Source organism: Vigna unguiculata, chromosome 11 (assembly GCF_004118075.2).
Source record: "Vigna unguiculata cultivar IT97K-499-35 chromosome 11, ASM411807v1, whole genome shotgun sequence".
NCBI lineage: Eukaryota > Viridiplantae > Streptophyta > Magnoliopsida > Fabales > Fabaceae > Vigna > Vigna unguiculata.
In genome coordinates this window covers 16,323,533-16,332,281 of record NC_040289.1, presented here as the reverse complement: position 1 = coordinate 16,332,281, position 8,749 = coordinate 16,323,533, and the positions used below count along the sequence as shown (strand labels likewise).

The window sequence follows — 8,749 nt, the reverse complement described above, 5'->3', positions numbered from 1 at the left end:
AGATAACGATCGGTGGTTCTGAGGAGAGCCTCGAGACTTGAGAGAAAACTCAAATTTTCATATAACTCAAATCTGAATACAAAAGTGTGTCACAAGGGCTTATATACTATGGGCCGAAACACCAAAAGGCCCAACACAACTAAAGGTCCGATAAAGCCCAAACAAAAACATTACAAAAATTATAAAAGAGTTCTTGTTCTACAATCTGAAGCTAATCTGAGATCTCTTTTAAAGTCTTGGACATGATTCCATCAATTGCTCTGAAATCCTTGTGACAATCCTGAACCACGCCTCCATCATTGCCTTCGGGTTGGAGAAAATTTGACCTCGAATTTTAGCACTTTATTACCTACAACCAAACACACAAACATAAATGCTGAAAGCACACAAAACTAGAATAGTCTAAAGATAGAAATAAAATGCTATCAAAAAATGAGATTGGAATCATGGAAGAGACCAATCTCTTATTATCAAGGTGCTTGGAGGTTGTCCTCCGGGATCAAAGATAAACCTGCGGAACACATCAAAGAGTTTCTACACAACTATACTATCCACAGTGCAACAAAAAGAAAAACAACCCCTAATAACTAGAACAGAATAAGAGTGTCCCTGAAATCCCTTAGGATTTTCATGATAGAACAAACAGATAAGTAGATGATTAAAGTCAGGTTCATGTTGTGCTATTGCTCCTTAATGTATAAGTCTTCCCTAGGCATTAAGACAAAAGGGGAGGGGTTAGTAAGTGTTCCCAATGAAAATGCAAAATCATGATGTGAATGGGAACAACAATTTAACACATCATCATCCCCCTTTAAAGATTTCATCTCAACCATACATGTCAGGGGTGTGAGGAGAGACTCTTTCTCATGTTTCTCTCTTTGTTCTTTTTCTTCCTTTTCTTGTCGCTCTTTCTTCTTTTTCTCTCTTATCTCGTTCTCTTTTATTTCTATTAGCACTTTCTTCCTTTATTCCCTCTCCAAATTTTCCACTTGTCTTATTTTTTTCCACATCTCAAATCATTGTAGTCTCATTGTTTGATTGGGTGAGAGAGGTAGGAGTGTGAACTTCTTGCCTTGGAAGGAGAAAGCACAGGTATTAGCATGGCCATCATAAAAGACTTTTCTATCAAATTGCCATGGTCGACCTAGCAAAATATGAGTTTCTTCCATAGGCACAACATCACATAACACCTCATCTTTAAAATTTCCAATTGAAAAGTTAATGAGGACTTGTTGAGTTACTTTAATGTCTTCTTCCTTAAGCCATGATAGTTTGTAAGGCTTGACATGAGGAATAGTTTTCAAGCCAAGCTTGTCCACAACCCTTGTGCTAGCTACATTTACACAACTTCCATTATCTATGATGAGGGGACATAGTTTATCATTGATATGGAACCTTGAATGAAAAAGGTTTTGTCTTTGAGAAGAGCCAAGTTCCTTGGAAACTTGTCTTAGTTGGTGCCTTATCATTAACAATCCACCTTCAAGGGGTTTAATCCTTTCACTTGAAGAAGAAGTGTGGGAAGAAGTACTTTTGGGGGAAGGGGGAGAAGAATGTTCACTCTATACTTCTCTTTTAAGGTTTAAGGTCATGGTTCTTTTGATAGGAAAATTTGAAGCTATGTGCCCATATCCCAAACACTTAAAAAATTTTATAGAACTTGTCCTTGTACCTGGAGAAGAATTAGGAGTTTCATTAGAAGGCCTAGATGAATTAGTCCTAGGAGGTTGGTCTTCGGAACTCTTGGGTGGTGATTTATCATGTTTTCTTTCTTTACATTTCCAAGTACTAGAATAATAGTCATTGTATGAACCACTCCTCTTGACCTCTTTTTTCTTTTCCAATTGAGTTTCAACTTTGATGGCCAAATGTAAAACTTTGTCAAGAAAGGAGTACTCATATAACTCTACTAAATCTTGTATGTCCCTCCTTAACCCACTCAAAAATCCAACTACCTTTTCCTCTTCACTTTCAAATTGGAGTCCTACTTGTAGAAGCATGAACTCCATTAACTTGTAATATTCATCCACACACATGGACCCTTGTTGAAGCCTTTGGAGCTTCAAAAGAGTTTCCCTCCTATAATAGGAAGGAACAAATCTAGCGCGCATCAAAATTTTAAGGTCCCTCCAAGAAGTCGCGAGTGACTCTTGGTTAATATTGTTCATACATAATTGATGCCACCAAGTCATGGCATAATCCTCAAACTCTAAGACAACCAAATCTACTTTTTTTTATCACTAACTACATGAATGGTAAAAATTTGGTCCACTTTTTGTTCCCACTCAATTTAGATGTTTGGGTCATTTTTTCCTTTGAACTTAGGAATCTTCGGAGTTTGCTTCTCTTGTGATGGGTTGCGCCTAGAATGCCCTCTTTTCCTAGCCTCTCTTTCTTGCTCCCTAGCTTCAAGCCTTTGAATGTGCTCTTGGATTCTTAGGTCACTTTGCTCCTTGTCTTTTCTCAATTGTTCAAAGGTCTCCTTTCTAAACAACTCCAAATCCCGAAGCAATCTCATCAATGTATTGTTTTTGTTTGGTGTAGGTGCATTTGATGAACTTGCCATGATTCCTACCACAAAAACACTCAAATCTGAGACAAAATAAATGGATTAGGGGTTAGACAACATGAAAACCGAGACCAAATCCAACCCAAAATGCAACCCTAGAGTTTAGATCACACTCCCAAAGTAACAAGGCAAGGCTCGCACTCAAAATCCACCAAAGGATTGAAGAAAACACTTTTAAAAACTTGTGCAAAAATTTTCAAATGCAAGACAAGTGATTCGGCCACAACACCCCAAGAGTTTTAAGAAAAGAAAACTAGTAAGACAAAACAAAGAACACCTAGTGACAAGCAAGAAAAGCACAAAAACAAGGAAAGTTAAACTCTAAAGAAGAAAAGTTTGAGACAAAACTTTTAACAAGACTAAAACAAGAAAAACACATTTTAAAGACTCTATGGAAAGTACTTGACAAGCATCTTCAAGTCTTAAATCGTGCATAAACCAAGAAAGATCATAACCAAGTTAAAGCATGGAACTAATTAGCCAATATCATCCAATTCTCAAGTATGAAAACCAGTAGCATAATCACCTAGTCAAAAACACATTTTTAGTTCACCAAGGAGCAAGGTTGCTCTAGGTTTTTAGGCAAAAATTGGTGCAAAAATTTTCTTCTTTCACAACTAGTTTCATAAAATGGTGAGAAAGAGTTTTAGGTGGCTTGGACACTTAGTTCCTCAAGTTTTAGGCCAAAATCAATTTCATGGAGCATACATCAAGAAAACCATAAAGTGAAAGCAAGATTCAAATACTTGGAAAAACAAGAATAAGAAAACTTAAAGTTAACATATGACATATGACTCAAACAAAAGTTAGGCACATTTAGAGACTCAACATGACATACACAAGACACAAACATGTAGCTATCATGCATTTAAACTCATGGATTTGAGGCTCAAAGACTAAGAATCCAAATACATGTTATCCAACCACATTTAGGAGCTTAAAGAGGTGAAAAAACCGTAGCCAAACTACCACAACAAAACCTGAAAACGTTGATTCACTACAAAAAAATATATATTTAATAGAGGTTATTTTGGAGAGGTTACGAAAATCTCCATAAATAAACATAACTTAAGATAGTTTTGATAGGTTCTGTAAAAATTTAACAATAACAAATAATAGCAGGGGTTTTAATGTTTTTCTTCAGAGGTTTATGACCTCCTCCATTGCTTATACTACATCTTTCACGTTTCACTCTTTCCCTCAATTTTTTCAACTTTCCCTCCCAGACTTTTACTGTTTCTTCTCTTTGAATTTCAAGTTCTTCTTCTTCTCGACAATCAGAACACAACACCTAAATAAAATGTGTAGATGTTTTTCTACTCCGCACAACGAATGCGTCAACTTCCTCCTTTACCCCTCACTGCGCTCAAACGCCGCCAGGATTCCGGCGAGGCTTGTCCACCATCAACGTTGACAGAACCGCCATGCATTAGTTGTTGGCCATTCCTCCACCGCACGCCACCTCCTTGTGCGCCTCACCTAGGGTTCGAACTACAATGTGCTTGCCCTTGCTCGGATTCATTCTCGTGCTTCTCCACTCTTCGTTGCTAGATTTCGCTCTTCGCCACTACTCGGCTCTCGCATCAAATTAGGAATTGCAGTGAAGTTGGTACTTGAACTTAACCTATCTTCGATAATTTGAAAAATCACATGTGTTTCATTTTGGTTCCTATAGAAGATATGTATTTGGTTTGCTCTATTTCCCTTCATTTAGCCTGTGCGAAGGTTTTCTAGTACTGTGTTTGTATTTGATTGAGGCAGTGTAATTGTTCTGTTCTAGTAGATTCTTGAACAAATTGATATATTATCTGCTTGTAATGGCTGAAGGGAATATATCGAAGTGCAAAAGGTGGCTCAATGACTAGGAGGTATATAATTCTAATAACTTCTTTCTATGAATTTTAGTTACGTAAGTTAGTAATTGGTTTTAGTACTGAAATGGAGAATGCCTTTCTAAAACCAAATGTAAATATTATAATTTAATCATTGCAGAGCCATTTTAAATCAGCTAAGAGATGAGAGGGGATCGTGTGTGGTGGTCTGCAAGTCGTTTGGTTGTGATTTCCTAGGTGAGGCAGTAATAGGGGGAGAAAAACAGCAGAAGAAGAACGAAGTAGTGGATGGAAAGATTCGCAAGGCAGGCATTGGGTGATATTGAGAATTTGGCCAATGTAAGAGGAGTTGTTAAAGTCAAGCCTCATGGTCCCATCACTAGGTTCCCTCTCACTTTCTCTTTATCTCTTTCTTTCTTTTACAATCACTTTTTCATTTGGTTGTTTAGAAAAAGTTGTTGAGGTTAATATTGATGTGATATTACTATGATTCTTAGTCAGTAAAATGTTAAAGACACTTCTACTGTTAATGCAGAATAAAATGCTTCTTTGAGAGATTGTGGTTACCACCTAGATGTCTTGGTAAATGATAGTGATAGTATGAGAATTGAAGTTTACATAGTTAAGCCAAGTTCTGAAATCATTTGAATGAGCATTTGAGATAACATAATGACAAGAAAGGTGTATTACTTTTTCAATTCTATCTTAAAATATTTGTATTTATAAGATATTTTAAGAAAAGTGCTTAAATTTTATCTACTTATTTTTATAAGGTATGATCGAGTCATCTGTATTTATCAGAAGTAATAAATGAGATGCACTTCTGAAGTAATCAATCAACGATGTACCTGCAGCGGTGAGGTGACATTCCTTTGTGATGTTTTATTTTTAATTTGGCAAGAGTTCTACTTTTATCTCTTCCTTTACTTCTTAGGTGTACTTTATTTGTTTGTTCCACTAAATATTGGCTTAAGAAATTGAATGATATCAATAAATATGTTTTTTAATTGCTGGTTTCGTACATTCAACCATTAGATGGAGTACATAAGAGCTCAATGCCAGTCAAGGGATGGAAAATTGCTTGCAATTGGTCACTCAATGGGTGGTATCTTGTTGTATGCAAGGCTTTCACGTTCCTGTAAGTCCCACAGATCTGCTGCTGATTTATTTCTTCTGCAAAAGTTACTTTTTATTCATGATTTATTTGATAGACAAATGAACATATTGCTTGTTTTGTGGTGCAAGTTTGTTCACAGAAAATTTATCATAATTGCTTTGTGTATTTCACTTTCTATTTTAATTTGATATTATATAAAACCTTTAGCAATAAAAGTCTGCAGAAAGGTAGTAACAACCTTAATTTTACTTCAACAACATCACTGCAAGAAATAATCACTCGATTCTAGAATTCAGTGGTCAAATGAAGAAGAACTCTTCTTTAATCTATAGATTAAATAATCCTTTTGCAATGGTAGTGGCATCAATAGTCAAGTGCTGCAATTACAGCATTTAATTCAGTGTGCATCATTTGAAGGAAAATATAAACCATTTTGATCTTGGGCATCTTTTACTTTATCCATTCCTTTTTTTATTGAGTGTGACATATTTGTAACTTAATTATTGTACACATCACTATTTATTAACAAACAAACAAAAAAATTTAGTTGTTTTACCACAACCAATGTGGAAGGTATTTTATAAATATCTATAGCTATGCACTTTCCCTCTTTTACTTGTGATAAATTTTATGGACAGGTTGAGATCTTGTGTGGAAGGAACATTATTGTGAATTATGATCTGTGAAGGAAACTGTTTGCAAATTATTTCTGTGAATCAATGTGTTGATCAATATTTCTGTGAACATGTTGCAGCAACAGACTGCTGTTGGAAACAGATTAAAGAACCTGTGATGAAACTTTATACTGAAACAACTGATGGATCCACCATTAAAGACAAGGAGACTACACTTGTTTAGTGCATTATGAAACAACTCTGGTAAGGAAGCTACTACCAATGTTAATCACATAAAAAATGTCTATTTTCATATTAGTGTGAAGTGGGGAATTGCTTATTTCTCTTGCATTCCATATCATGCCTATGTTACATAGGAAGCCATTTGATCTTTTACTTGAAAGTTACAATTTAGCAAATTTGTGAAGAAGAAAAATTTTTTGTTAGCCAGTTGATACACTATCTTCTTTATAAGTTCTGTAAAATTTATTGCTTAGTTTAAAGTAAATTAGATGGTAATGAGTTTGCTTACATGTTTCAACTATGCGAGGTTAAGGTGCACTTGAATCTCAAAGAAATGGTCATTGAAAAGTTATTATTACATGGTGATGAAGGTTAGATTGCAATAAATCAGTGTTATTAGTCATCTGTGTGTTTTCTGTTCTGTCTTTGATAATGAAGTTAAAGCCAAATTTAAAAGATTGGAGTCCAATGGACATTTTAAATCAAGATTCAGTCCCAGATTTGCAATAAAATGATTGACACAACACAAAATTTGACCACCATTCTTAATTAGACATTGATACTTTTTCAAGTTTTCCTTATTTGCTTAGTCCGTTCAGTTTTTATTTTTATATTTTTAATTTGGTTTCGTTGAATCTTCTTGTTACAGAATACTTGTTTGATCTGTTGTAAATGAAGCATATTAATGTTGTTGATGCAACTATAATGACTTTTCTGAATTGTTTGATGATGTTGGATTTCATGCTAATTCTAATGTTGATCATAGCAGGGTGCAAATATGACTACATGCAGTTTGATCAAGAATCCATGTGGAACAATTGCAGGCAGATTTGATTGCTCCCAATTGAAGACTTACTTGAAACCTGCTGAATCAACACACATGCAACTTGTTGTTACCAAGTTAAAGAGAAAGAAACACTTTAATTTCAAGTAATGCCACATGCACTTGCCAGTTGGATTGGAGCTGAATAAAAGAGTTTGAAGGGTCAATTTACCTACTAATTGAGTTACCATTAGGATTAATTAGTTAGTAGTTAAGTTGAACCATGTGTAATCATTTAGTTTTTAGTTTTCTCATATTGTTTCCATGATTCTATGCACGTTTCAAGTCTTCTATGGGCTAGCTCCCAAATTCTCAAAACTTTGTAATGTTGTTTTCATATTTCGTTAATACAAGTTGGATGTTTCTTTCCAATTCTTCTTTCTTTCTTTGTTCATGAATTGTTCTAGTCATTTTAATATTTGATTTGTTGTTTTCTGCCAATTTTGTTTTCATTAAAAATAGTTGGAAATAAAGGAGGTTTCAAACCTCCACAAAATAATAGTCAACAATAGAAGAGGTTAAAACCCTCCACAAAACAACCTCCGCAATATAACTCGGATACCAGGGGTCGTTCAAAACCTCCGCAAATAGTTTGTGGCAACTCTAACTATGGAGGTTTAGAAAACCTCTGCAAATTAATTTGTAGAGGGTGAAAACCTCCGCAAATTGAAAAAAAAACCTCCACTAATTATTAGTTTTTTTGTAGTGATTCACGTATTCTTGGCAGATCTGACCTTTGCTCACTAATTTGATCATAACTTTCTTCACAGAACTCCAAATGCGTTGGGTCTTTTTTTTCTGGAAACTAGACTCAAAGAGCTTTCTTTTGACACCAAAGACATAATTTTTGGACCGCTGAGCTTATGCAGTTTCATGTTTTAAAATCGTCAAGTTTTCTTCCAGCACTATTTTTTGTGTGTAATGGAAGTAGATTCGAACCATACAAAGATAGCTACAACAAGACAAGGTTAACACATGAAAAACACCATATTCAAGATAACCTAGGCTCTAGATACCAAATGATGAAGGATCGTCTCGGATATGGGGATGAAAAAGGTCTTGGACAGAAATGGGTGAAAACCCTAGAACGAAAATGGAAGAAAATGGAGGACATCGATTGGGAGGTTTTACGGAACGGGAGGAAATCACGCCACTTGGAGGAGGTTCCAAGATAAGTGAGGAAGATCCGCCACTTTGAATCGGAGATTCAATGATAAGGATTGGTGGTTTTGAGGAGAACCTCGAGACTTGAGAGAAAACTCAAATTTTCATATAACTCAAATCTGAATTCAAAAGTGTATCACAAGGGCTTATATACTATGGGCCGAAACACCAAAAGGCCCAACACAACTAAAGGTCCGATAAAGCCCAAACAAAAACATTACAAAAATTATAAAAGAATTCCTATTCTACAATTTGAAGCTAATCTGAGATCTATTTTAAGGTCTTGGACATGATTTCATCAATTGCTCTGAAATCCTTGTGACAATCCTGAACCATGCCTCCATCACATTTTCCACTAATTTGTGCTTGATTCGTGCTCTTCATGTT

General features: G+C 35.2%; 1 long non-coding RNA gene across 7 annotated transcripts; it reads left to right on the top strand.

The window, feature by feature from the left end:
• The first annotated feature begins 3,730 nt into the window (after positions 1-3,730).
• Positions 3,731-7,299, top strand: LOC114170467. Of its 7 annotated transcripts, none has more exons than XR_003601077.1 (7): positions 3,731-4,178; positions 4,397-4,437; positions 4,562-4,784; positions 5,175-5,262; positions 5,437-5,539; positions 6,273-6,396; positions 7,145-7,299. It is a non-coding gene; the product is annotated as an uncharacterized LOC114170467 (long non-coding RNA). The 7 variants fall into 7 exon arrangements; XR_003601075.1 differs by having other exon boundaries at positions 4,353-4,437; XR_003601073.1 differs by adding an exon at positions 6,689-6,746 and having other exon boundaries at positions 3,731-4,437.
• The last annotated feature ends 1,450 nt before the right edge of the window (positions 7,300-8,749 follow it).